The sequence below is a fragment of the Oncorhynchus masou genome, chromosome 9, assembly GCF_036934945.1.
Source record: "Oncorhynchus masou masou isolate Uvic2021 chromosome 9, UVic_Omas_1.1, whole genome shotgun sequence".
Lineage (NCBI taxonomy): Eukaryota > Metazoa > Chordata > Actinopteri > Salmoniformes > Salmonidae > Oncorhynchus > Oncorhynchus masou.
This window is the reverse complement of record NC_088220.1, coordinates 43,601,375-43,628,711: the sequence shown is the minus strand read 5'-3', so window position 1 is coordinate 43,628,711 and position 27,337 is coordinate 43,601,375. Positions and strand designations below refer to the sequence as shown.

Sequence of the window (27,337 nt, the reverse complement as noted above, 5' to 3'; positions counted from 1 at the left end):
GGCTATAATAGTAAAGACCAAATTCAATATTTTATCAAATCATTTCTACATACAATACATTTTTAATTCCTACAGGGGTCCTAAAACTCAAAATCAAATAGCTAAATGAGATATGGTATGACCATCTTAAAACAATTCCATGTGTTAGCTTAGTATAAGTAGCCTCAGAAGCATCTGCATTCAACAAATGTTGTGTGGTTATCCTTAGACATATTCTCCAAATGTATACATAAGGAATTGTTGATACATTGTCCCCATAAAATGTTATATTACATTTTTTCCCCCAAAAATTTGCAAAATAGGCTTTTTACTAGCTTTTTTGGAATTTTACAGATTTCAAAGTATTTATCCACAATTGGCTATGTGTCCATACTTGGGGTGTCTTAACAAAATGAAACCAAAATACTTGGTTTCATCCAATGTCCAGAAATTTTTTATCTCGTGATATGCAGGTTTGTACATAGATTAACTAATTTGCCTACTTTTCAATATTTCAGAAACAGTGTAATACAGAAAATTTGTATATTTGTGTCCACATTCAACTGGTAAAAGTTGATTGTGATATGATTAATGGGAAAAATATCTTATTACGGTGTGGTGTTGGGCCATAACCAATTAATTACAGATTAGGTAAGCATTTTCTAGTTGAATCACAAATTCTCATTAGATTCTGCTAAAATGTAACCAAAAGATTCAGTGAATAAGGATAAAAAAATATAGCCACACCCACATTATTGACAAACACACCATATTACACGCCATATTATTCAACCAATATTACTTTGGGTAGTGTTAGGCAATAATCAGAATTTGTTCGTAACATATGTAAGATGTTTTATATTCATCATATGTTTGTAAGTTACTTCTCATCAGAATGGTGTTTTTGTATAATACTGTGGCGAGGTTGCAGTTATCTGTTCTATGTCAAGACTAAGTTGCATGGGCCGCAGAGAGGGGAGAGGTCAAAGTGTCATCATGTGTAAACATATCTTTTGATCCACAAGGTCTGTGTGCCAAGTCAGTGTGTCTCTGTGAGTTTGTCCAAGATTGGTTGTATTTAGAATTGGTTGTATCTAAATTACAATTTGATATATGCCTGTTGATATGGAGGATTGGTTTATGGTTCTGAGTTTGAGAAAGGAGACAAAACTGAACGATAATGTATAGCCAACTCTGTCTGGCTAGGGGATACTCCTCTCAGAAGTAAAGTCTTTCTTTGTGTAAGTTCCTAAGACCTGTGTTTTGTCATGTCGTCTAGGAGGGGGTGGATCTTCGCTATAAAGGATCCCGTTTGCCATTGTGTGGGGGCTCTCAACTTTTGAGTAGAGATACTGAACGGTTGAGAGTCACAGAAAATGCTATAGAGCTCATATAATTAAAGATGGACTTTGATAACTAACTCTGACGTGTGTGTGGTTTGCTCCCATGATTTGGTAAATAGAGGAAATTTCCACGACATTTGGCGACGAGGAGGGGATGTGAATCTTCACTCGGTGACCGTTCCTACGATCTAGGTAAATAAATCGTGCACGAGGGATCCCCTAAACTTGGGATCTCAGGGAGAACCACACTTCGGGAATGAAGCAGATGGACCAACCTTTGATCTAAGAGGAAGCGAGCCGAGTGGATACCACATCTCGAACTGAGTTTTTTTAAAGAAAAAGGTGAGCGAACCACACACAGATTTGAAGTCGAGTTTTTTTATTATGCCTGTTACGTATACTCTGAGCGTGAATTCCTTTGTAAGGAAGGCACCTTGGCGGCGTAAGCAGGGCCGAGTCAGAGGAGAGTAATCTGGGGGTTTTGTGGACTCAAAAGATACTCTGCACTGTCCGGTTGCCAGTGACCAAGAGCCCTCCTGACACTGAATACATCACAGGGGGATTTGGTGAGGTCTGTCGGGGTGACGGGCCAAGGGGGACTGTGTGTTCTAGGTGAAACACGGTACTTGGTGAAGCCCTATTGGAAGAAGGACCTCATTCTGTGCGTCTGTGTGATTTGTCTAAGTGACCCTCAGATGTGGTGAATTCCAATTATTTTAAATGTGCTAGCCAGGTATGCCCTGGGTTACTCTGTGTGAATATTTTGTTATGGGATCACTAGGTAATAGTTGTCGGACCGTTCTGTGTGAGCGGGATAGGGTTGACTCTGTGTGGGCAAACCTTTTGATGTTCTGTGTGACGTCTGACCAGTTCTATGTGAACATTTGACCTATCCTGTGTGGATGATCCTGAAAGTTCTGTGTGAGTACCTAAGATTTCTTAAGTTTTATATGGATTCTGTGAATTATTTGAAATTGATAAATGGTATGTGTGTATAATCATGATTAGATACATTTTAAACCACCCATTCGTAGACGTACGTAGGTTTTGTGTTGATATCTTAAATGTATAATTTGATAAAGATGAAGTTTTTAAGCACTATTAAAATTGGGCTATTATTCTTCTGGGAATTACCGATAGTGACGTGTTTTGATTTTACTTAGAAATTGGGTTTATATGCGGAGAATCTTAGTCTTTCACAATAGCAATAGTGGTTCAGTGGTAGAATTCTTGCCTGCAACGCGGGAGGCCCGAGTTCTGTTTCCAGTCATGGCGCTGGCTAAATTCAGAGTTTTTGATTGTAAATAATCCATTTGAATGTTGTGCCTGGAAAGTTATGGTCGCGAGTGTTTGTATAAGAGATAAATTGAATGTTTTTAATAGATTGTTTAGTTTAAATTGATAGACTAATTCAACTTAAAATAATAACGAAGCGAATTCTGATGCAAGACGATGTCTGTTCACTAAATTATCTGCTGGTATAATGTATTGAGAATTGGGTCGTATTTAAATTACTGTATCAATAGAGAAGACAGTTACCTAAGTTAAAGAAATTCTGAATAATAGCGTGGAGAGAATGGCGAAATGTTTTTCATTCTTATAGATTGACTGACGCATGTTATAATTTTGGCGCTGCGTGTGTTATTTTTAAAGAAATATGATACATTTCATAAGTGTGAAGAGCAAAGAGAAGAGGAAGTTATAAAGTTGGGGTTTTTAATCTTACATAGAGGTAAGGAAAAACGTTGAAATGAGAGGGGTTATATATTTTTGCCCAATGAGAAAAAGAAATAGCAAAGTTGAGTTGAAAGTATAGAAGAGAGTTAGTTGTTATGTTGGCTACTAATTGTCAGGGAAAGTTGCTGGAGGCAGGTAGATTGTTGTAGAATAATGTAAATTTGCGTTATTAGTTTGAATATACAATAACCTTACTCTAATTGTTTTGACCGTTGTTCAGGTACATTGTTTTCTGTATTTCTAGCAGCTGATTCGCTAGGTGGGCATCATAGATTTGTGGCATTTATTTGGACTGTATTAGGCTATGAGAAAGGGAGACTGGATGTCTGAATCATTAAACATTGTGATAATAGATTCTGAGGTTTATTGATTCTTGGTTTGATTGTTTAAGTAACACCAGTTAATTTGAGCAGGAAAGTTCATGTAGTCTAACATTATAGTATGTTTCCATTATGAGGAACAATGTCAGGTCATTAAAGGTGATTGCTGGATTGAGTAGTGTGAGAGCCCGTTGGAAGAAGACTAAACTAGTATGTGAAGTGGGGGAGTATCATAGATTTTAATTATAGTGTTGTTACCGCAATAGTCAAAGCAATTTCATATGTTTTGTGAAATTAGCTAGGTTGAATATTGGTATTTGAGTTCCTTTATTATTTGCTTTTTAAAATAAAGGTTGGAATCAAGTATGATGCCTTGGCACTTAAAATCAGATACCACCAGAAGCTTCTTCCATCAGTAAATGTTTTTGAGGAACATGCAGACTGTGTTTTATTTTATTGAGATGTAAACATGAGTCTCTGAGCAATTTTGTCATCTGAATCATTATAGTAGTGAGGTTCTTGTGTAGTTTGTTATTTGCATGAATTTATCACTGTATCATCTGCATACATTGGAATTTCAGACCCTACAGAATAAAGGAAGATCATTAATGGATGTGCTGGACAGTATTGACCTTTGTGGATATCAGTGGGAGAAAAAATTAAGTTTATTTTTATTTTTACGATGATGAGACAGCACCGACTTTTGAAGGATTTTAGATTTGTTTAAAAAATCAGGATTGGTTTTTACTAAATTTATATCAACAGATTGAAATGATTAGGTTGCTGATTAAAAGTTTTTTTTAGGAGTTGATTTAACTTAATTAAACATTGTATCATACATATACATTGATTTGATTAAAACTTATGATTAATGATTTGAGGTACAGTGGAATTATCATTAGGTTTGGTTTATAGTTCACGTTTGAGTTTCTGAATCGATGTAGTGTAATGAATATTAAGTGTTTTGGTGTTTTCTCCGGGAAAATGGATATTTCACTGTCTCTCTATCTGGAATGTTTCCAGGGACTATACTCTTGGGGAGAGTGAGTGAAAATGAGGCCATAAACTACCACATTGGAGGGGGCCTGGAGGAAGTTTTTTGTTTAAGTGCAAGGGTATTAAAGGTATTTTCAAGGGGCACTCTCCACATGGGATTTTAATGAGTTTTATTTTCTGAGTTTTCATTACCCAGGCAAATTATTTTGATAAAGGAAGGTTCTGGGAATATGGAAATACAAACATGTTTGGAACTAGTTGATTATTGTTTGCAAATTGTTTTATATAGTGAAGCACTGCTTTGAAGGGTTTTGTATAACCTATGACCTTCTGATGACTTTCCGTTGTTGGCTTGATCACCCGCATTGGAAAGTCATTTGGATAATGAAATTATGGTCATTTGTAATACTGCTTTCAAAATAATTTGTGTAATTGGTAAATATGTGCTTTAGCCATATTTGTAATTTGGACCACTGTGAATGAAGGGCATTGCTTTTAACTAAGGGTATGCTGCTTTAAGTCTATTTTCCTATGACCATAGGGGTTAAATCATTTTTCTTTGTGGAGTTTTTTTTCAGTTTAGTGATTTTAATTTGATTAGGTTAGCTGAAATGTTGTTTTAGATTTGTTTTCAGTTTTGTTTTACATTACTCTCATACGGAGAGATGTGTGTAAAACATGGTGGAGGATTTAGTTTTTTGAGGGTTTGAATTGAAGTTATACAACTTAAGTGATAAGTGTTGAGTGTATTGTATTGTTGAGTGTATTGTATTGTATTGTATTGTTGTGTTTGTTTTGTTCTATTCCCGAGGTATAGGTCTAATTTCTTGATCCTTGGCTCTACGATGGAGTTGACAGTGAGATGGGGAGTATAAACCAATTTGAAAGAATAGTTTCAATAGAATGTTTTGATATTCTCTGTGAAATATGTTTAGATATGTGTGTTAAGAATAATTGGTAAAAGTAATCATTTATCATGTAGTTAATGAACTGAACTAAACTGTTGTTCTGATCTGTTCTTTCGAGGTTATCATGAAAAGTGACGTCAGACGGTATCTTAATGCATGGAAGAGATAATTTGGACCGAATGGTGTGTGTACCTCAAAACCCCCTCGAACTGGCTGAAGAAGGGTGACAAAGGCATTGAAGGAGGCTTTCCAAACCACTTCTACCAAGGGAAAAGAACCAAGCCAGAAATTGGTGTACAGTATCAGATCTAAGCTATCAACTGCTTTTCTTTCATGGTTCTCTCATACTGTGATGAGTCCACTTGGAGTGATCATGGAGGAAGATCTGTTCTAACATTTTCTTATGATGCTGGTATATTGGTTGACAAATGGACAAGACATGAGTGGTAAAGATGAGACATTGAAATTGGGACATTATCATGGGCTGTCCACTTTGAACTGTAAAGCTATCTGAAGAAAAACGAAGATGCCAGAAGATGCCATGCCTGTGTAAGGGGGGTTTGGTCAACTGTGCCATTAAAATTGTTTATACTTTTGTGGTATCAGGTTGATTGAAGAGGTCTACACCATGTAAATTGTAGTAATTTAGATTAAGAATGCATTGAGATACTGATCTGTATTATAATCATGATTAAAAAAGTTAATAGTAGAATTATGGGATAATTATACTGTATGTAAATCTGCTAATATTGATGTGTGTTAAATTGAGGTTTTTACTGTTTGAGTGATAAGACACATTTGATTCACTGAGGAATGCTATTCTAAATATTGGTTTGATAAATAGTTGGGTTGTTACTGATGATTTGGAATATGAATGATTTCACTGCCATATGCTCTATTCCTGAGTATATTTCTGAGCATGAGGACTTAGAGGGATGTCTGTCCTATATGTTGTGAGGAGGCCTGTGTTTAGACACTGGTTCTCATGTAACTTAAAGAGCATAAATATGTTATGTTTTTATTTTCCTCAAATGGATTATTCTGTGTTATTAAACATGTGCAAGTTTGTCTTGTAGAATACAGGTTGTAAACTTAGTTCCAGAAGGGAGAAAGCTTACATATAAGCTAAGGTATTTGACATTGAGGGGATTTAAATTTTTAAATATTGAGTATGTAATTAATATTCTGATTTTTCAGAAGGGACTGAGTCCCTTGAGAGGGGAATGTTAGGGAATAATCAGAATTTGTTCGTAACATATGTAAGATGTTTTATATTCATCATATGTTTGTAAGTTACTTCTCATCAGAATGGTGTTTTTGTATAATACTGTGGCGAGGTTGCAGTTATCTGTTCTATGTCAAGACTAAGTTGCATGGGCCGCAGAGAGGGGAGAGGTCAAAGTGTCATCATGTGTAAACATATCTTTTGCTCCACAAGGTCTGTGTGCCAAGTCAGTGTGTCTCTGTGAGTTTGTCCAGGATTGGTTGTATTTACATTTACATTTACATTACATTTAAGTCATTTAGCAGACGCTCTTATCCAGAGCGACTTACAAATTGGTGAATTCACCCTCCGACATCAGTGGAACAGCCACTTTACAACAGTGCATCTAAATCATTTAAGGGGGGGGGGGGGTGAGAAGAACCGCCTTATCCTATCCTAGGTATTCCTTGAAGAGGTGGGGTTTCAGGTGTCTCCGGAAGGTGGTGATTGACTCCGCTGTCCTGGCGTCGTGAGGGAGTTTGTTCCACCATTGGGGGGCCAGAGCAGCGAACAGTTTTGACTGGGCTGAGCGGGAACTGTACTTCCTCAGTGGTAGGGAGGCGAGCAGGCCAGAGGTGGATGAACGCAGTGCCCTTGTTTGGGTGTAGGGCCTGATCAGAGCCTGGAGGTACTGCGGTGCCGTTCCCCTCACAGCTCCGTAGGCAAGCACCATGGTCTTGTAGCGGATGCGAGCTTCAACTGGAAGCCAGTGGAGAGAGCGGAGGAGCGGGGTGACGTGAGAGAACTTGGGAAGGTTGAACACCAGACGGGCTGCGGCGTTCTGGATGAGTTGTAGGGGTTTAATGGCACAGGCAGGGAGCCCAGCCAACAGCGAGTTGCAGTAATCCAGACGGGAGATGACAAGTGCCTGGATTAGGACCTGCGCTGCTTCCTGTGTGAGGCAGGGGCGTACTCTGCGGATGTTGTAGAGCATGAACCTACAGGAACGGGCCACCGCCTTGATGTTAGTTGAGAACGACAGGGTGTTGTCCAGGATCACGCCAAGGTTCTTAGCGCTCTGGGAGGAGGACACAATGGAGTTGTCAACCGTGATGGCGAGATCATGGAACGGGCAGTCCTTCCCCGGGAGGAAGAGCAGCTCCGTCTTGCCGAGGTTCAGCTTGAGGTGGTGATCCGTATTTAGAATTGGTTGTATCTAAATGACAATTTGATATATGCCTGTTGATATGGAGGATTGGTTTATGGTTCTGAGTTTGAGAAAGGAGACAAAGCTGAACAACAATGTATAGCCAACTCTGTCTGGCTAGGGGATACTCCTCTCAGAAGTAAAGTCTTTCTTTGTGTAAGTTCCTAAGACCTGTGTTTTGTCATGTCGTCTAGGAGGGGGTGAATCTTCGCTATAAAGGATCCCATTTGCCATTGTGTGGGGGCTCTCAACTTTTGAGTAGAGATACTGAACGGTTGAGAGTCACAGAAAATGCTATAGAGCTCATATAATTAAAGATGGACTTTGATAACTAACTCTGACGTGTGTGTGGTTTGCTCCCATGATTTGGTAAATAGAGGAAATTTCCACGACAGTAGTCAAGGTATTTGATACTCAATAGTTTGTCAATAGAAGGAATTGGCATATTGGCAAAATGGCAAAATAACTTATTTTCAAGCCTTCTACTGGCCTCTTGTGGAACAATACTGAACACCAGGATGCTTGAAAAGCCACTTTTGACTTTCTCTGTCATAACTCAAATCCTAGTGCACCCTTTTGCATTCCAGGTTCAAATCCTGCAGCCCGCCTGAAGTAATGTGCTTTATAAGTGTATCTTGAGAGAGGGTGTTCCTTATTAGGTGCTGTTACTCTTCATATAAAATGTCTCTTATTAGACGGTAATTCTCTCCAGTTCCTGGCAGATGGGGTACAGCTCAGTGATAGAGGATTTGACTTCAAATCAAGAGGTCCCAGATTCCAACTTGCCAACTTGAAATTAAATGCTTTATAAGTGTGATTTGAGAGAGGGAGTGTTCTTTATTAGGTGCTGTTACTCTTAATCACAAAACATAGGCCTTATGGACAAACTCAATAAAATTAGACAAAGGTATGTTCATACGGTATAATTGTCAAAAACGAAACAAAACAAAAAACGGTCCAGAAAGCAATTTTTTAGAGGGTGTTGGGTCTTGGGTCTTGACTTTGTGACCATTTGCAATATGAAAATCTACGGTAGAGTGCACTCGCCATCTTTGGGATATTTTTTGTGTATGTGTTTCGTCCAAAGCCAATATGTTGCCATTCATTTTTGCCATCTCATGGGGGTTTTCCCTTATTCGCTGTTTTTTGTCTCAGCTGTTTTAGCTCTCAGTTTCTAACAGGGGGGGTGTGAAGTGCGTCACACTTCAAATCAAGAGATCTCAGGTTCAAATCCTACTATCGCCTTGTTATCAAATACATTATAGGTGAGTTTCCATAGAGGGAGAGGTCTTTATTAACAGTTCATTTATTTGGCAATATAACTCTCCATCTAAAATGTCTGTTATTAGATGTTTTTGTCTCTGTCAGACAGTTCCAAGCAGAGGGTGCGCTACAATTCAGGTCTCAGGTTCAAATCCATTTGTCCCTTTGAAATCAAATACTTTATGGGTATGTTTTCAATGTGAGAGTGTACTTTATCCAGATATGAAGATCTTCTGCTGAAATGTCCCTTATTAGACTATTTTTCCACCTTTAGACAGTTTAAAGCAGAGGGGGTATTGCTCAGTGGTAGAGCATTTGACTGCAGATCAAGATGTCTAATGTTCAAATCCTGGTGCCCCCTTGGATCATGTACTTTCAATGTGTATCTGGAGTGAAGGAGTTGGCTTTTTTAGATTATGTTACTCAATCTAAAATGTCCCCATTAATTCGTTTTTCTCTCAGTCAGAGAGTTCATAACAGAGGTGGAAGTGCAATAGACTTAAGGTCAAGATGTCTCAGTTTCAAATCCTTTTGTCAACTTGAAATCAAATACTTTATGGATATGTTTTCAAAGAGAGAGTGTTCTTGATTAGGTTATGTAGATTGCCATCTGAAATGTCCCTTATTAGACAATTTCTCAGGATCAAATCCTGGTGCCCACTTAAATCAAGTACTTTCAAAGTGTATCTTGAGAGAGGAAGTGCTCCTTTTAAGTTTATCCTACTCAATCTATAATGCCCCTCATTAGATGGTTGTTCTCTCAGTCAGACAGTTCCTACCAGAGGTGGAAGTGCAATAGACTTCAGATCAAGAGGTCTCAGGCTCAACTCCTTTTGTCAACTTGAAATCAAATACTTTATGGGTATGTTATCAATGTGAGAGTGTACTTTATCAGAACATGAACATCTCCAGCTGAAATGTCCCTTATTAGACCATTTTTCCACCTTTAGACAGTTTCAAGTAGTGGGGGTATAGCTCAGTGGTAGAGCATTTGACTGCAGATCAAGAGGTCCCAGATTCAAATCCTGGTGCCCCCTTGGATCATGTTCTTTCAATGTGCGTCTTGAGGTTTGGAGTAGTCCTTTTTAGATTATGTTACTCAATCTAAAATGTCCCCCATTCGATGCTTTTTCTCTCAGTCAGAGATTTCATAACAGAGTTGGAAGTGCAATAGACGCCTTTTGTCAACTTGAAATCAAATACTTTATGGTTATGTTTTCAATGTGAGAGTGTACTTTATCCGGATATGAATTTCTCCAGCTGAAATGTCCCTTATTAGACCATTTTTCCATCTTTAGACATCTTCAAACAGAGGGGGTATAGCTCAGTGGTATAGCATTTGACTGCAGATCAAGAGGTCCCGGATTCAAATCCTGGTGCCTCCTTGGATCATGTACTTATGATGTTTATCTTGAGGGTTGGAGTAGTCCTTTTTAGATTATTTTACTCAATGGTCATGGTCGCTGCGCTCAGACCAAGCGAGCTACGGTCAAGCGGAGCGTCTCGTTGAACTCGGCACACCCTGGACACTATGGTGATGCCATTTTTTGTGTTGATTTCAGAATGCCATTTTGGTGATGGTCCCTCTCCGCTTAAACATATTGCAAATTAACAAAAGTCAACTAGCAAGTCAGTGTCCATCAGTCAATTAGATGTCATTCTGACACCAAACTGATACCAATTGACACCAAACCCACTTTTTCCAACTCATTTAGAAGCCAACTATCACATATGTCAGAGCAGGCCCATAATTCACAGCGCCTTTAGTTTAAAACATAATAAAAACGTAAAACACATAGTTATGTTCTAGCTACGGGTCCAGTTCGGACATTATGTGTAGTCCTATGTGAGGCGACCCCGAATCCCAAGTTTCGGCTCGATAGGTCCTTCGGTGCCCGAGTAAAACCCTAATTGGTGCTGAAAATCCACTTTTTTCCATGCCTTGCTATGGGGTCCTTGAATGAGCTATCGGACAGAAACGTTGGGGTCCATGTCTATGGGCCGAGCCGGTTTCAATGCACCTAGTCTTGTGTCTCTGAGACTTTTCTAAATGTTGCCATTTTCGTAATGGTCAAAATGAATTGATGTCATTGCAAATGTACGAGGTTGTTTCTCGGTCCGAGAACCTTCTAGAGCCACCTAACTCACCACGCACTATTGACCTGAGGTCTAGAACAAGTTTCTAAAGTTTCGGAACTCTAGGTCTGACGGTTCTTTTTTAGCTCGAACAAAGCTAACTATTGGAGGCAGTGTCTGTCAGGACCCGGTTACGAACCTGGGTTTCCGGAGTGAGAAACAGTCACTTAACCAACTGAGCCACAAATAGTCAGCAGAACCCAGAAGATGAGGCAGACACAGCAGTACTTAAGACGGTGTATTTAATAAAGTAAAAAAGGAGAAGTCCTTCAATACAAAAATGGTAAATCCAAAAGGTGGTAGGAATAGCACAAAAAAGCCTCAAGAGATACTCAAAAACAAAAACAGAATTCCACAAGAGCATCCACCGGAATCGACAAGAATACACAGAACACTAGGGCTGGGTGCTAACATACAAACACAGAGCACAGAACTGAGGGAAACTAAGGGTTTAAATACAATCAGGGAAACGAGGCTCAGGTGCAAATAATAATGGGGAACAAGGGAAAAAACATAAGGTCAAAAAGCACAATGGGGGCATCTAGTGACCAAACAACCCTGGCCAAATCCTGACAGAATCCCCCCCCTAGGAACGGCTCCTGACGTTCCTACCAGCTCTCTCAGGGTGGAGGGCCCTGAACTGACGAATGAGGTCAGGGTCCAGGATGTCTTTGGCAGGAACCCAGGAGCGCTCCTCGGGACCGTAGCCTTCCCAGTCCACCAGATACTGCCAGGACCGCTGCACCCGGCGGGAATCCAGTATCCGATGGACGGTATAAGCCGGCCTCCAATGACACGAGGCGGAGGGGGAGGTCTGTCTGCCGGGACAAGGGGAGAAAAAACATCAGGTTTTAACAATGAAATGTGAAATGTGGGATTAATCTTAAGGGATCTGGGTAAGTGTAGGCGATAAGAAACTGGGTTAACTCTCCTGGCAACCTTGAAGGGACCGATGTATTTTTGGGACAGCTTGCGAGACTCCACCCGTAGAGGTAAGTCTCTTGTGGAGAGCCAGACTCTCTGGCCGGGGCGCAGGGCAGGCCCGGGACGGCGACGTCTGTTGGCTTGTTGTTGGTACCTCTGTGAGGAACGCATAAGATTAAGACGGGTCTTCCTCCACATAAGCCGACAGCGTCTGACGAACTTCAAGGCTGAAGGCACTCTGACTTCTGCCTCCTGGTCCGGGAACAATGGAGGAGCATAGCCAAACTGACACTCGTGGGGACATACCAGTGGAGGAGGAGCGCAAGGTGTTGTGCGCGTATTCGGCCCAAACAATAAAGGATGACCATGTGGACGGGTTGTCTCGAGTCATACATCGGAGGGTGGTTTCCAGCTCTTGATTCATCCTCTCTGTTTGGCCGTTGGACTCCGGATGGTACCCTGAAGATAGACTGGCAGAAGCCCCCATGAGTTGGCAGAAGGCCTTCCAAAACCTTGAGGCGAACTGGGGACCTCTGTCAGAAACCATATCTTGAGGAATGCCGAAGACTCGGAACACATGATTAATTACCAACTCAGCCGTTTCCTTGGCAGAAGGTAACTTAGTCAGAGGGACGAACCTGGCCGCCTTTGAAAACCTGTCGATTATGTCTAGGATAGTAGTATTGCCATGGGATGGAGGAAGTCCAGTAATAAAGTCCAATGAGATATGGGACCAGGGTCCGTGGGGAACAGGTAAAGGGTGAAGGAGTCCTTGAGGGTGGAGGTGAGAAGATTTGCCCTGGCAGCACACGGGACAGGCATTGACGAAAGTGGCAACGTCTTCTCTTATGGTAGGCCACCAGAACTTACGCTGGATGAACTCCAAGGTGCGACCTACGCCCGGATGACAGGTGAGGCGAGAGGAGTGCCCCCACAGAAGGACCTGAGTCCTCACTGCCTTGGGGACAAACAACCGATTGGCAGGACCTCCTTTCGGGTCCGGTTCGCTAGCTTGAGCACGTCTCACGGTATCCTCAACTTGCCACGAGATCGGAGCCACGATCTTAGCAGCAGGAAGGACAGGCATGTCCGTGTCATCTCGAATGGCAGGAGCATAGACTCGGGACAGGGCATCCAGTTTGAGATTCTTCGACCCGGGCCGATAGGTGAGGATAAACTGGAATCGATTGAAGAAAAGAGACCATCTAGCTTGTCTAGAGTTCAACCGCTTCGCCTGCTGGATATACTCCAGATTTTTGTGGTCCGTAAGCACTTGAAACGGGTGAGAAGCCCCCTCGAGCCAGTGTCTCCATTCCTTCAATGCCATCTTAACCGCTAGGAGTTCACGATCCCCCACATCGTAGTTCCTCTCAGTCGGGGTAAGCCGGTGTGAGAAGAAAGCGCACGGATGAAGCTTCTTGTCTTCACCCCTCTGAGACAGGACAGCTCCAACACCAACCTCTGATGCGTCTACCTCCACCACAAATGGTTCATCCGTAGTCGGTAGTATCAGGATGGGAGCAGAGAGAACGCGCTGCTTGAGTCCTTGGAAGGCCGTCTCAGCTTCTCTTCCCCACAAAAACCTTGCATTGCCACCCTTGGTTAAAGCTGAGAGAGGGGCTGCCACCAAGCTGAAGTTCTTGATGAACTTGCGGTAAAAGTTTGTGAAGCCCAGGAAACGCTGAACTTCCTTAACGGATTTGGGGGTGGGCCAATCCGCTACCGCCCCTACCTTCCTGGGGTCCATTTGGACTCGACCGGGTTCCACTACAAATCCCAGGAATTGTACTCGGGATGAATGGAATTCACATTTTTCCGGCTTAACGTACAGATGGCTGTCCAGGAGGCGTTTGAGTACTTGTCTGACATGCTTAGTGTGTTCTTGAAGGGAGCTCGAAAAGATGAGGATGTCATCCAAGTAAACGAACACAAATATGTTAAGCATATCCCTAAGCACATCGTTTATGAGCGCTTGGAACACCGCTGGGGCGTTGGTCAGGCCGAAGGGCATCACCAAGTATTCATAGTGACCAGTAGGCGTGTTGAAAGCGGTTTTCCACTCGTCACCAGGTCTGATCCGCACAAGATGGTATGCGTTCCGCAGGTCAAGCTTAGTGAAAACAACTGCTTCCTGGAGCAGCTCGAAGGCTGTGGCCATAAGGGGTAGCGGGTAACGGTTACGGACGGTTATGGCATTGAGTCCCCGGTAGTCGATGCAAGGACGTAATCCACCGTCTTTCTTGGCCACAAAGAAAAACCCTGCTCCCGCCGGGAGGTGGATGGACGCATGAGGCCTGCTTCCAGAGCGTCCTTGATGTAGGTATCCATAGCAGCTCGTTCGGGTGGAGATAGGGAAAGATCCGACCCCTGGGGGGCAAGTGCCCGGAAACAGGTCGATGGGGCAATCGTAAGGTCTATGGGGTGGTAGCATGGTGGCCCTCTGTTTGCTAAACACCAGTTTGAGGTCATGGTAACACTCGGGAACTCGGGTCAGGTCGATGGATTCTAAAGACTTGGGAGTAGAACTCGGGAATTCTGGAAAATACAAGTAGCTTGGCACGTAGGACCCCACTGCTTGATAGTGCCCACAGACCAGTCGATGTGAGGGTTATGGCTGTGAAGCCAGGGGTATCCAAGGACGAGAGGGAACTCGGAACAGGAGATCAAATGAAAGTTCATCAATTCCTGGTGTTGTGAAACTGAAAGTCGCAAGGAGGTAGTGACATGAGTGACAAGTCCAGATCCCAAAGGGCTTCCATCCAATGTAGTGACCCTCATGGGTTCACTTAGAGGTTCAGAGGGAACGCCATTCTCCTTCGCCCAGACACCATCCATGAAGTTACCTGCGGCTCCAGAGTCTACCAAGGCTTGAAGGTGAAGCTTGTGGTTGACCCAGGAGAGGGTGACTGGAATGAGCAGACGGGAGTTGGACGGATGGGAGGAGGTTATGTTTCCCGTTACAGTTCCCCCGGTCTGTACGGGACAGAGCGTTTCCCTGGAGCCCGGGACACGTGGAACGGAAATGGCCCGGTTTGCCGCAATATAGACAGCGTCGCTCCCTCATCCGGCGGTCTCTCTCAGCCTGGGAGATGCGTCCAATCTGCATGGGTTCCGATGGAGCCAGCGAGGATAAAGGTGGGGACTCGGAGCTGGGACTGATAGGGGCTAGAGGTCTACGGTTGAGTTCTCTCTCTCTCAGACGCTGGTCAATGCGTGAGGCCAACTTGATCAGGGACTCGAGATTGTCCGGTGGTTCCCGAGTGGCCAGTTCATCTTGGATAGTGTCGGAAAGGCCTTTCAGAAAGCACACCGTGAGCGCCTTGTTGTTCCAGCCACTTGCTTCTGCCACCGTGCGGAACTGGATGGCATAGTCCGTCACGCTGCGCCAACCTTGGTGGAGAGTCAGGAGCTGTTTGAGTCAGAACCACTGCTTGGGCCTTGAAACACTCGTTTGAATTCCTCAGCAAAGGCAGAGTAGCTGGCACAGCAGGAACTATGGGCATCCCACACAGCAGTAGCCCAGGCCAGGGCTTTTTCCGACAGCAGGGTGATGATATAAGCGATCTTAGACCGGTCGGTGGGAAACGACGAGGGTTGTAGCTCAAAGGAGAGAGAACATTGGGTGAGAAACCCTTTACAAGCACTTGGATCACCTGAGAACCGTTGGGGAGGTGGAAGACGAGGTTCAGCCAGGGGGTTAACTGCCATGGGTACGTGAATCTGAGGTACTGGGACGGGAACTGTTGCCGGGGTAAGACGATCAGATATTTGCTTAATGGAAGTCAGCATCTCCGACAGAAGATGAGAATGTCTAGCCATTAAGGCCTCTTGCTGAACCAGTGCGGCTTCGTGGCGTTGGACAGTCTCCTGGTGGTGGGACAGCATGGCAAAGAGGTCCTGGGAACTGGCTGCCTCTGGGTTCATTTTTGGCTCTGTGTTTCTGTCAGGACCCGGTTACGAACCTGGGTCTACGGAGTGAGAAACAGTCACTTAACCAACTGAGCCACGAATAGTCAGCAGAACCCAGAAGATGAGGCAGACACAGCAGTACTTAAGATGGTGTATTTAATAAAGTAAAAAAGGAGAAGTCCTTCAATACAAAAATGGTAAATCCAAAAGGTGGTAGGAATAGCACAAAAAAGCCTCAAGAGATACTCAAAAACAAAAACAGAATTCCACAAGAGCATCCACCAGAATCGACAAGAATACACAGAACACTAGGGCTGGGTGCTAACATACAAACACAGAGCACATAACTGAGGGAAACTAAGGGTTTAAATACAATCAGGGGAAACGAGGCACAGGTGCAAATAATAATGGGGAACAAGGGAAAAAACATAAGGTCAAAAAGCACAATGGGGGCATCTAGTGACCAAAACCCGGAACAACCCTGGCCAAATCCTGACAGTGTCAGTCTCTACCCACCCCAATACGTCCCTCCTTCCAAGTTGTGTATCTGTGTGATTTAGTTTTCCTTTGAATTTTTATTGGAAAAATGACTGATTTACAGTTATGAAGTTTTGAAAAGATCTGACCTTTTTAACCCTTGGAAACAGCCACTATGACACCATTTAAGGCACTTCCTGTTGGCACAGGAAGCTATAAATAAACCCATATCCTGATTGGGGTATGCCTTTACAGAATCCTGAGTTTTAAGTCTTTACGTTAAGAACTGAGTTATTTACGGAGGGTTTAGTGAGTGTGTGTTATTTCAGAAAATCATAGAAAATCACAGAAATCTCGCAGAGCTCCGCAGCACACTTTAAAAATATTCGTATGAACACCCTGCAACTGGATCTGTAACTGTTGAAAAAACACCTATCTTTGAACATCACCTATATTTGAACATCACCAATCTGTCATTGTACGATTTCTCTTAAATGACGGTAGATAAATGGCTGATTTTATTTATTGACACCGGAGGCTCCTTGACTTTGACGTGAAGTGAAAAAATAATTTCTCTATTTTCATTTTGGACCTTTAATCCCAGAAAAATGGCCATAACTCAAAAACCGTTGAGGCCTAGACGCGATCTTGTTCGGGGCCAACTGCCCATCATGCCAAACCTATGCTCACCAAGTTTCGGCTTCGAAATATTTTCAGTTTTTGAGATAAGGCCCGGTCGTGATTCGTGATGTTTTGTCAAATTGCAATATGATTGCTTATGCCCTCTTGTGGGATTTTCCGGGATAGTGGAAAAATGACCAAAATTTGATCATTTTATATAACGAAAACCGAATGTCCGACAAAGTTCATTTGATGACTTCCCGGTAGGTCTGGCCCTGCCGCTCGGCCCGACGCCGTCCCTGAATTTTACAAATGTTTTCAGACGTCTAGTAAGGGACCTTACATTTGCAATATCGACTTTTTCACTAACCATACAGAAAATGTCGAAATGTTCCCTTAAGTCGTGATGTTTTGTCAAATTGCAATATGATTGCTTATGCCCTCTTGTGGGATTTTCCGGGATAGTGGAAAAATGACCAAAATTTGATTATTTTATGAAACGAAAACCGAATGTCACTAACCATACAGAAAATGTTGAAATGTTCCCTTAAGGTATGTAAAACACAAAGGTAAAATGTGGTTTTATCACACAAGTAACATTATATCTTGAACTGATAAAGAATCAGGATTAAGGAATAGCTGATAGTTTCTGGATGTGTGGACATACTAAATGCTCATGCTTCATCAAAATGTCATGTATTATTTTTATTGATTCTATACCGAATTAGATCTTTTACTCTTATGAAATACTAGAGATCTTTGGTCTAGTTAGGTTTTCTTTAAATGTTTCTAATTGGATCTTTTACTCCTATCTATGTTATTTTTTGGAGATGTTTGGTCTAGTTGGGTTTTGTAAGTCTTTTATGTTTCAAATAGGATCTGGAGATGTTTGGTCCAGGTGATTTGTAAGCTTTATTTTTGTTAATCAACTGTTGGTATTATGCTCCACCCTATATGTCCTTTTTTTGGTGCTAAATAAGCACCAGAGGAGGGTTTTATGGGAGAATGATGTACATATATGGAGGAACATAATACTGTAACACAAGAGAAAGATACACTCATAGAGTGCATTTGCCATTCTGGTAAAATGCATTATCTATTGTATAGGACAGGAGACCAGAGTAAGGCCATGAGAGTATGGGACAGCTGAACATTAAACAGACCACACGAAGGGAAGGCGACACATAGGCGCCTAGGGCACCTGGACACACTAAAAACAGAGGAGACACACAGTCTGCTGATCCGAGATAAAGACACACATACAAAGGAACACATTGAGCTAGGTGCAGGGCCAAAGCATAGGCCTGTAGAATGGAGGAATGTATAGTATTTTTAGTATAGCTGGACACGCTAAAAACAGAGGAGACACATAGTCTGCTGATCCTAGATAACACACATACAGAAGAACGCATTAAGCTGAGTGCAGGGACAGAGCAAGGGTCTTGTCACCAATATAATCTGACGGAAAGCAGATATTGGCGTTATTGGGCGTGAACAAGCAGGATGCACAGATTGGGATGTAACTTCATTTGCATGTGGGATGGACTCATATGTTGTATGTGTATAAATCAGAGTGAGTGCTCTGAAAAAGGTGTGTGTTCCGCGGACCAATCCGGCTTGCAACACGTTGTATTAAACGTCTATTATTGAATTCACAAGTTCTTGTAAGCGTTATATTTGAACTGATTTTCCACGACTGAACTTGGCGAGCTTAGCCAGGAGTGACAGGGACTGAGACGTTCTTGGCTGACGATAGTTTCTTTGGACAATCTTGCAAACAAATGTGGCCACACAACTATAAAAAGGTAAGCTTGTTCTTACGTAGTTGAAATGTTTGTATAGATTGCTTCAGAGATCCTGTCTCACCGAGAGGGGCATCACGTAGGTCTCTCTTTAAAATGTCCTAAAAACCCCAGTAAATGTTGAAGAACTTTTGAATTCAATGAATTGCATGCATGTGTGATTTTTTTTTAAAATAGATAAATAAACATATATGTGCAGGTGTAAGGACTAAGTGAGTGGGGGCTGTGGACCTTGCTGGTGTCGGGCGTTTAGGGGAGGGGGCTTGCACTCGTTCTGGTCGGACCGTTCGAACGGACCCACGTGTCTGGTTTGATTGGGAGGAGTTGTTCCGTCTGGTTCTGCTTGACCGGGCTCGACTGTCTCAGGATCTGTTTTGGGATGTGCGTAAACACAGCCCAATCAACCTGAGCGGGCAACCTGTGTTGGGTGTGTGTGATTCAGACTGCCCCTCTCGCCGAGCCATTCATTTAAGGACCTTATGTGGTTTGACTAGGTGCGGTTGTTTGCGCTCTCTGGCTGAGCTGCCTGGCCTGGTGTGCGCAGCTGTTGCCTGCTCATAAGGTCATAAACGTACCAATAAATAAGTAGTTAGAAAAATATTCATGCCTACCTCTCCAAAAAAGGAGGTCTGAACGGATGAATATCTCGTAATTCATGGCTACCGCTCCAAAAAAAGGAGGTCTGAACGGGTGAATATCTAGTAATTCATGGCTACCGCTCTAAAAAGGAGGTCTGAAAGGATGAATATTTAGAAGGCAGGAAGAACACTGGCCTGATTGTGCGGCGTTCAACTGCAAAAAGAAATCCTATGAATAAGAAACGCTCCGCCTAGCTAAACGGGGGTTTGTAACATCAGTAGGTCACGCCACGATATTGCTCTAACGTAGAATAAAGATCAGTACGGGTGGATGAATAGGATACGAAGACAAGCTGATCCGATTAGACAGTAGTCTCGTCATATCATAGAAATCCTATCAGTCTAGGCTTATGTTGAGAAAGTGTATTAAGTCAAAAAAGAAAGACTGTGAGTTGTTTTTAGGTAAAAAACTAACGGTATGCGTGAAAAATCCTATAGGATAATACCAGCTTATGTAGAACCTGTTAGAGATCGGGCTACTTTTTTCAACACTCTATTAAAAATCGCGCAACATTTCAACGTCCTGCTACTCATGCCAGGAATATAGTATATGCATATGATTAGTATGTGTGCATTGAAAACACTCTGAAGTTTCTAAAACAGTCTGTGACTATAACAGAACGTGTTCCGTGGTCAAAATCGCAAGGAAACATGATCACAAAATCGACGGAGAAAAAATCAATCCGCCAGTCTCTGTATTGTCTATTGGAAGGAATAATAATAATAATAGTAATGGGATTACAGTTCCTACAGCTTCCACACGATGTTGCCCGTGTTGTGATTTCGATGCAACTAAATCCTTGGTCATCTGAGTAATAGGCACATCCGGTCTTCAGGTCCACAGCTGGAAAAAATGCAACCGGAAAAGTCTACTACGTTTTCCAAACTTGTTGCTATTGAATACAAATCGCTCGGTGATCAATTTGATTGTTTATTAACGTTTACTAATACCTAAAGTTGGATTACAGAAGTACTTTGAAGTGTTTTGTCAAAGTTTATAGACAAGTTTTTTAATGTAAAAAAATAACGTTGCGTTTAAAAACTGTGTTTTTCCTGGATCTGACGGTCTTCATAAATGGACATTTTGGGTAGACAAGGACCGATTTAATCGAAAAAAAGACCCAGTTGTGATGTTTATGGGACATATAGGAGTGCCAACAAAGAAGCTTGTCAAAGGTAATGAATGTTTTATATTTTATTTCTGCGTTTTGTGTAGCATTGGCTACGCTAATTCTTTTGTTTACGTCCCCTTCTGGTATTTCGGGATGTTGCATGCTATCAGATAATAGCTTCTCATGCTTTCGCCAGAAAGCATTTTATAAATCTGACTTGTTGGCTAGATTCACAATGAGTGTAGCTTGAATTGAGAACCCTGCATGTGAGTTTTAATGAACGTTTGAGTTTTAACAAGTGCTATTAGTATTTGGCGTAGCGCATTTGCATTTATTGTTGGCAAGGTGGGACGCGTGCGTGTCGGGTTGCCCAGAGAGGTTAAGTTAGGTAATTAAATTATAGGTCGTTTTTAGGTAAAACCGAATGGTATGCGTGAAAAAATCCTATAGGATAATACCAGCTTATTTAGAGGAAGTGAATTAAGTTAGGTAATAAATTATAGGTCGTTTTTAGGTAAAAACGAAGGGTATGTGTGAAAAATCCTATCGGATAATACCAGCTTATGTAGAGGAAGTGAATTAAGTTAAGTAAGAAATTATAGGTCGTTTTTAGGTAAAAACGAAGGGTATGTGTGAAAAATCCTATAGGATAATACCAGCTTATGTAGAGGAAGTGAATTAAGTTAGGTAAGAAACTATAGGTCATTTTTAGGTTAAAACCTCTTGATACTCCCCATCCCGGAGCCGGGATCGTGAATAAAGCCTCAGGCTCATTAGCATAACGCAACGTTAACGATTTCTGAAAATCGCAAATAAAATGAAAATAATGCTCCTGCTCTCAAGCTTAGCCTTTTCTTAACAACACTGTCATCTCAGATTTTCAAAATATCCCTTTGAACCATAGCAAATCACTAATTTGTGTAAGAGCATTGCAAGCTAGCTTAGCATTTTGAGTAGCATTTAGCACGCAACATTTTCACAAAAACCAGATAACCAAATAAATAAAATCATTTACCTTTGAAGAGCTTCGGATGTTTTCAATGAGGAGACTCTCAGTTACATAGCAAATGTTCAGTTTTTCCTGAAAGAATCTTTGTGTAGGAGAAATCGCTCCGTTTTGTACATCACATTTGGCTACTGAAACGAACCGAAAATTCAGTCACCAAAACGTCAAACTTTTTCAGAATTAACTCCATAATATCGACCGAAACATGGCAAACGTTGTTTAGAATCAATCCTCAAGGTGTTTTTTCACATATCTCTTCATTGATATGCAGTTCGTGGAAGCCTGCTTTCCCCTCAGAATCGCATGGAAAAATACCAGCAGCTGAAAAAGACGCACCAATTTCGACGGAGGACACCGGGCGGACACCTGGAAAATGTAGTCTCTTATGGTCAATCTTCCAATGATATGCCTACAAATACGTCACAATGCTGCAGACACCTTGGGGAAACGACAGAAAGGGCAGGCTCATTCCTCTCGCATTCACAGCCATATAAGGAGACAATGGAAAACGGAGCCTCAAAAATCCTGCTGGTTTCCTGGTTGCGGTTTCATCTTGGATTGGCCTGTAGCTCCCGTTCTAGGGCACCCACAGACAATATCTTTGCAGTTCTGGAAAAATCAGAGTGTTTTCTTTCCAAAGCTGTCATTTATATGCATAGTCGAGCATCTTTTTGTGACAAAATATCTTGTTTAAAACGGGAACGTTTTTCATCCAAAAATGAAATTGCGCCCCTAGAGTTTCAACAGGTTAAGGCTTCTGTAGTATTCAGTAATACAGTTGTAGACATTATAGAGTAGGTTTTAATAGGAGTTATTAAGTGCTGTAACTAATTAATTATTATCTGGGAAAGTGGGTGGCCCTACCTTGGGAAATAGTGAATAAAAGGGAGTGTTTAGGAAAAATAAATGAATAGTGGCATGGAAACAAATGGACTGTTTCTCCCTGGAATATAGGGATAGCGAAATTTAATAAATCCATAGAGTCGCTGAAAGAAGCGCACGTTAATTCTACCAATTCGGCTTGAATATGAAAGAGCAAACTGGATAATGTAGGGAAACATTACCCGGTAAACAGGAAAAATAAAATAATGATTTGGAACAATCACATAAAACCATAACAAGAAGCTTAACTTACCAGCGTTTTGATGTTAATTAACATTTTAACATCAGAAAATACATTACGATGGGGGACAGATATGATTCTGCTTGCCCTCGCAGACGTGCAAGTGGGTTGCAGAGCTATAGAAAATATTTAAGCGTAAGAAGTGGTAGATCAGGGCTAACAAGTATGGGGGAAGAATGAGTGTAAGGTGACTCTGGAACTTAGTGCGGTAGCAGAGAATGCCGCTATACAGGAGTTTGCACCCTTTTCAAAAGAGCAACAACTAATCGTTTTGAGGTCAGTAAGAATGGAATTTTCACCAAGCGGTGTATAGTCTCTGAACGATAAATAAGTGGTTCATAGAGAGTACAGTTTATATGTGATAAAATACGTACTAGATCACATTTTACCTAACTTCTGGTAAGGTACCGATGTGATTTACAAATAGCCCCACTTGGAATCATTTTGCGTGGAAACAACAGTTTCAGTGGTGATAAAATACGTGGAGAAGTTGTTATTAGCGTCAAAAGACGGAAAATAAAATTATATGAGAAATCACAAACGTGGCAAAATTAGTTAGAAGAAAAGCCAATTGTAATGTATGGGTGTTTTCAATTTCTAAGGGTAAGATACCGATAACCGACCAGGAAGAAACTATGCGTTCTGTGCATGGCTAAAACTTTTATTGCATGCTCAGGAAAAGTAAAGGGATTTTAGTATATGTTAGAGAGGAGTTGAGGCAGTAAGAATTGTCATCTATCTTACATATTATTCGTTTTACGTCATTTTTGTCCTGTTTAGCTATCTGGCTAGCTAAATTGTTACGATTCACATATCTAGCTGATAATTGTGAAGTCAAACGTTTGCTTTGTGTATATCTTGATTCGTCTATTGTTGCCATTGTCCTGGCTTGAAGGAGGTTCAGTGAATGGGGTGGTGAAGCGTGAGGTAATACAGTAGGGGAGTGCGAGTGCTTCTTAAATGTATTGCTTCATGCATTCTCCTCACTCGCGTCCACACAAAATCGTACTCAAGAGAACGGAGTGGAAAATACAATCGGAGCATGAGTGTGGAGCATGGTAGTATGTTTGGAAAAACACCCCTAGAGTTTGAGAGCTACAAGCCCCCACTCACCCAGTAATTTTTGAACTGTCCCTAAATTATCCTCAGTAAGAAAGGATACTTTTTTTTAAAGTATGCTTGCTTCAGCTGTCTAAAAGTATTTTTCATGGTAGTTCAGTAAAGGTTGAAGTAGTGACTGCAGTAAACCCAGTGGTGGAAATAGTTGTATTGTTGGGTTCGTGTCCAGAGCTTCAACAACAATGTGTGCTGATTGAACCAAACTAAATAGTTGGAGGATGCAGGCATCGATCCAGATACCTCTCACATGTTATGCAAGCGCTCTAGCATTTGAGCTAATCCCCTGTGACACCAACAAGAAGTAGAAAATCTCAATGACCGCACTGCCAAATCCCTCGTCAATAAGAAAGGATACTTTTTAAAATGTATGCTTGCTTCAGCTGTCTAAAAGTATTTTTAATGGTAGTTCAGTAAAGGTTGAAGTAGTAAATGCAGTAAAACCAGTGGTGGAAATAGTTGTATTGCTGGTTTCGTGTCCAGAGCTTCAACAACAATGTGTGCTGATTGAAAAGAACTAAATGGTTGGAGGTTGCAGGTATCAATCCGCTACCTCTCGCATTCTAAGCGAGCTCTCGACCATTTGAGCTCATCCCCCTGTGCCTCCAACAAGAAGTAGGAAATCTCAATGACCGCACTACCAAATCCCTCGTCAGTGAGAAAGGATACTTTTTAAAATGTATGCTTGCTTCAGCTGTCGAAAAGTATTTTTCATGGTAGTTCAGTAAAGGTTGATGTCGTGACTGCAGTAAACCCAGTGGTGGAAATAATTATATTGTTGGGTTCGTGTCCAGAGCTTCTCCAATAATGTGTGCTGATTGAACCAAAAGTGAATAGTTGGAGGATGCAGGTATCGATCCCTCTACCTCTCGCATGCTAAGCAAGCTCTCAACCATTTGAGCTAATCCCCCTGTGGCTCCAACAATAAGTAGGAAATCTCAATGACCGCACTGTCAAATCCCTCATCAGTAAGAAAGAATACTTTTTTTAAAAGTATGCTTGCTTCAGCAGTCTAAAAGTATTTTTCATGGTAGTTCAGTAAAGGTTGAAGTAGTGACTGCAGTCAGCCCAGCGGTGGAAATAGTTGTATTGTTGGGTTCGTGTCCAGAGCTCCTCAAACAATGTGTGCTGATTGAACCAAACTAAATAGTTGGAGGATGCAGGTATCGATCCCGCTACCTATCACATGTTAAGCAAGCACTCTACATTTGAGCAAATCCCCCTGTGCCTCCAACAAGAAGTAGGAAATCTCAATGACCGCACTGCCAAATCCCTCGTCAATAAGAAAGGATACTTTTTAAAATGTATGCTTGCTTCAGCTGTCGAAAAGTATTTTTCATGGTAGTTCAGTAAAGGTTGAAGTAGTGACTGCAGTAATACCAGTGGTGGAAATAGTTGTATTGTTGGGTTCGTGTCCAGAGCAACTCCAACAATGTGTGCTGATTGAACCAAAATAAATAGTCGGAGGATGTGGGAATCTATCCTGCTACATCTTGCATGCTAAGCAAGCTCTCGACCATTTCAGCTAATCCCCCTGTGCCTCCTAAATGAAGTAGGAAATCTCAAAGACCGCCAAATCCTCGTCAGTAAGAAAGGATACTTTTTTTAAAAGTATGCCCTCTTCAGCTGTCTAAAATATTTTTCACGGTAGTTCAGTAAAGGTTGAAGTAGTGACTGCAGTAAGCCCAGTGGTGGAAATAGTTGTATTGTTGGGTTCGTGTCCAGAGCTACTCCAACAATGTGTGCTGATTGAACCAAACTAAATAGTTGGAGGATGCGGACATCGATTCCGCTACCTCTCTAATGCTAAGTGAGCGCTCTACCATTTGAGCTAATCCCCCTGTGCCTCCAACAAGAAGTAGGAAATCTCAATGACCGCACTGCCAAATCCCTCGTCAATAAGAAAGGATACTTTTTAAAATGTCTGTCGAAAAGTATTTTTCATGGTAGTTCAGTAAAGGTTGAAGTCGTGACTGCAGTAAACCCAGTGGTGGAAATAGTTGTATTGTTGGGTTCGTGTCCAGAGCTTCTCCAACAATGTGTGCTGATTGAACCAAAATAAATAGTTGGAGGATGTGGGAATCGATGCCGCTACATCTCGGATGCTAAGCAAGCTCTCGACCATTTAAGCTAAACCCCCTGTGACTACAAAATGAAGTAGGAAATCTCAATGACTGCCAAATCCCTCGTCAGTAAGAAAGGATACTTTTTAAAATGTCTGTCGAAAAGTATTTTTCATGGTAGTTCAGTAAAGGTTGAAGTAGTGACTGCAGTAAAACCAGTGGTGGAAATAGTTGAATTGTTGGGTTCGTGTCTAGAGCTACTCCAACAATGTGTGGTGATTGAACCAAACTAAATATTTGGAGGATGCGGGCATCGATCCCACTACCTCTCACATGATAAGCAAGCTCACGACCATTTGAGCTAATCCCCCTGTGCATCCAAACTGAAGTAGGAAATCTCAATGACTGCCAAATCCCTCTTCAGTAAGAAAGGATACTTTTTAAAATGTAGGCTTGCTTCAGCTGTCTAAAATATTTTTCATGGTAGTTCAGTAAAGGTTGAAGTAGTGACTGCAGTAAGCCCAGTGGTGTAAATAGTTGTATTGTTGGGTTCGTGTCCAGAGCTACTCCAACAATGTGTGCTGACTGAACCAAACTAAATAGTTGGAGGATGCGGACATCGATCCCACTACCTCTCGCATGCTAAGCAAGCGCTCTACCATTTGAGCTAATCCCCCTGAGCCAGCAACAGGAAGTAGGAAATCTCAATGACCGCACTGCCAAATCCCTCGTCAATAAGAAAGGATACTTTTTTTACAAGTATGCTTGCTTCAGCTGTCTAAAAGTATTTTTCATGGTAGTTCAGTAAAGGTTGAAGTAGTGACTGCAGTAAGCCCCGTGGTGGAAATAGTTGTATTGTTGGGTTCGTGTCCAGAGCAACACCAACAATGTGTGCTGGTTAAACCAAACTAAATAGTTGGAGGATGCGGACAGCGATCCCGCGAACTCTCGCATGCTAAGCGAGCACTCCACCATTTAAGCTAATCCCCCTGTGCCTCCAACAAGAAGTAGGAAATCTCAATGACCGCACTGCCAAATACCTCGTCAAAAAGAAAGGATACTTTTTAAAATGTATGCTTGCTTCAGCTGTCGAAAAGTATTTTTCATGGTAGTTCAGTAAAGGTTGAACTAGCGACCACAGTAAGCACGGTGGTGGAAAAATTTGTATTGTTGAGTTCGTGTCCAGAGCTACTCCAACAATGTGCGCTGATTGTACAGTACTTAGTAGTTGGAGTATGCGGGTATCGATCCCGCTACCTTTCGCATGCTAAGCGAGCGCTCTACCATTTGAGCTAATCCCCCTGAGCCAGCAACAGGAAGTCGGAAATCTCAATGACCGCACTACCAAATCCCTCGTATTGCAATCATATTGCAAATGGACAAAACATCACGAATCACGACGGGGCCTTATCTCGAAAACGGAAAATATTTCGAAGCCGAAACTTGGTGAGCG

The 27,337-nt window shown here is 41.9% G+C and overlaps 2 non-coding genes across 2 annotated transcripts; both read left to right on the top strand.

Annotated features, from left to right (window-relative positions):
• Positions 1-9,922: 9,922 nt before the first annotated feature.
• Positions 9,923-9,994, top strand: trnac-gca (transfer RNA cysteine (anticodon GCA)). Its single transcript has one exon. It is a non-coding gene; the product is annotated as a tRNA-Cys (tRNA).
• A 276-nt stretch (positions 9,995-10,270) lies between these two features.
• Positions 10,271-10,342, top strand: trnac-gca (transfer RNA cysteine (anticodon GCA)). Its single transcript has one exon. It is a non-coding gene; the product is annotated as a tRNA-Cys (tRNA).
• The last annotated feature ends 16,995 nt before the right edge of the window (positions 10,343-27,337 follow it).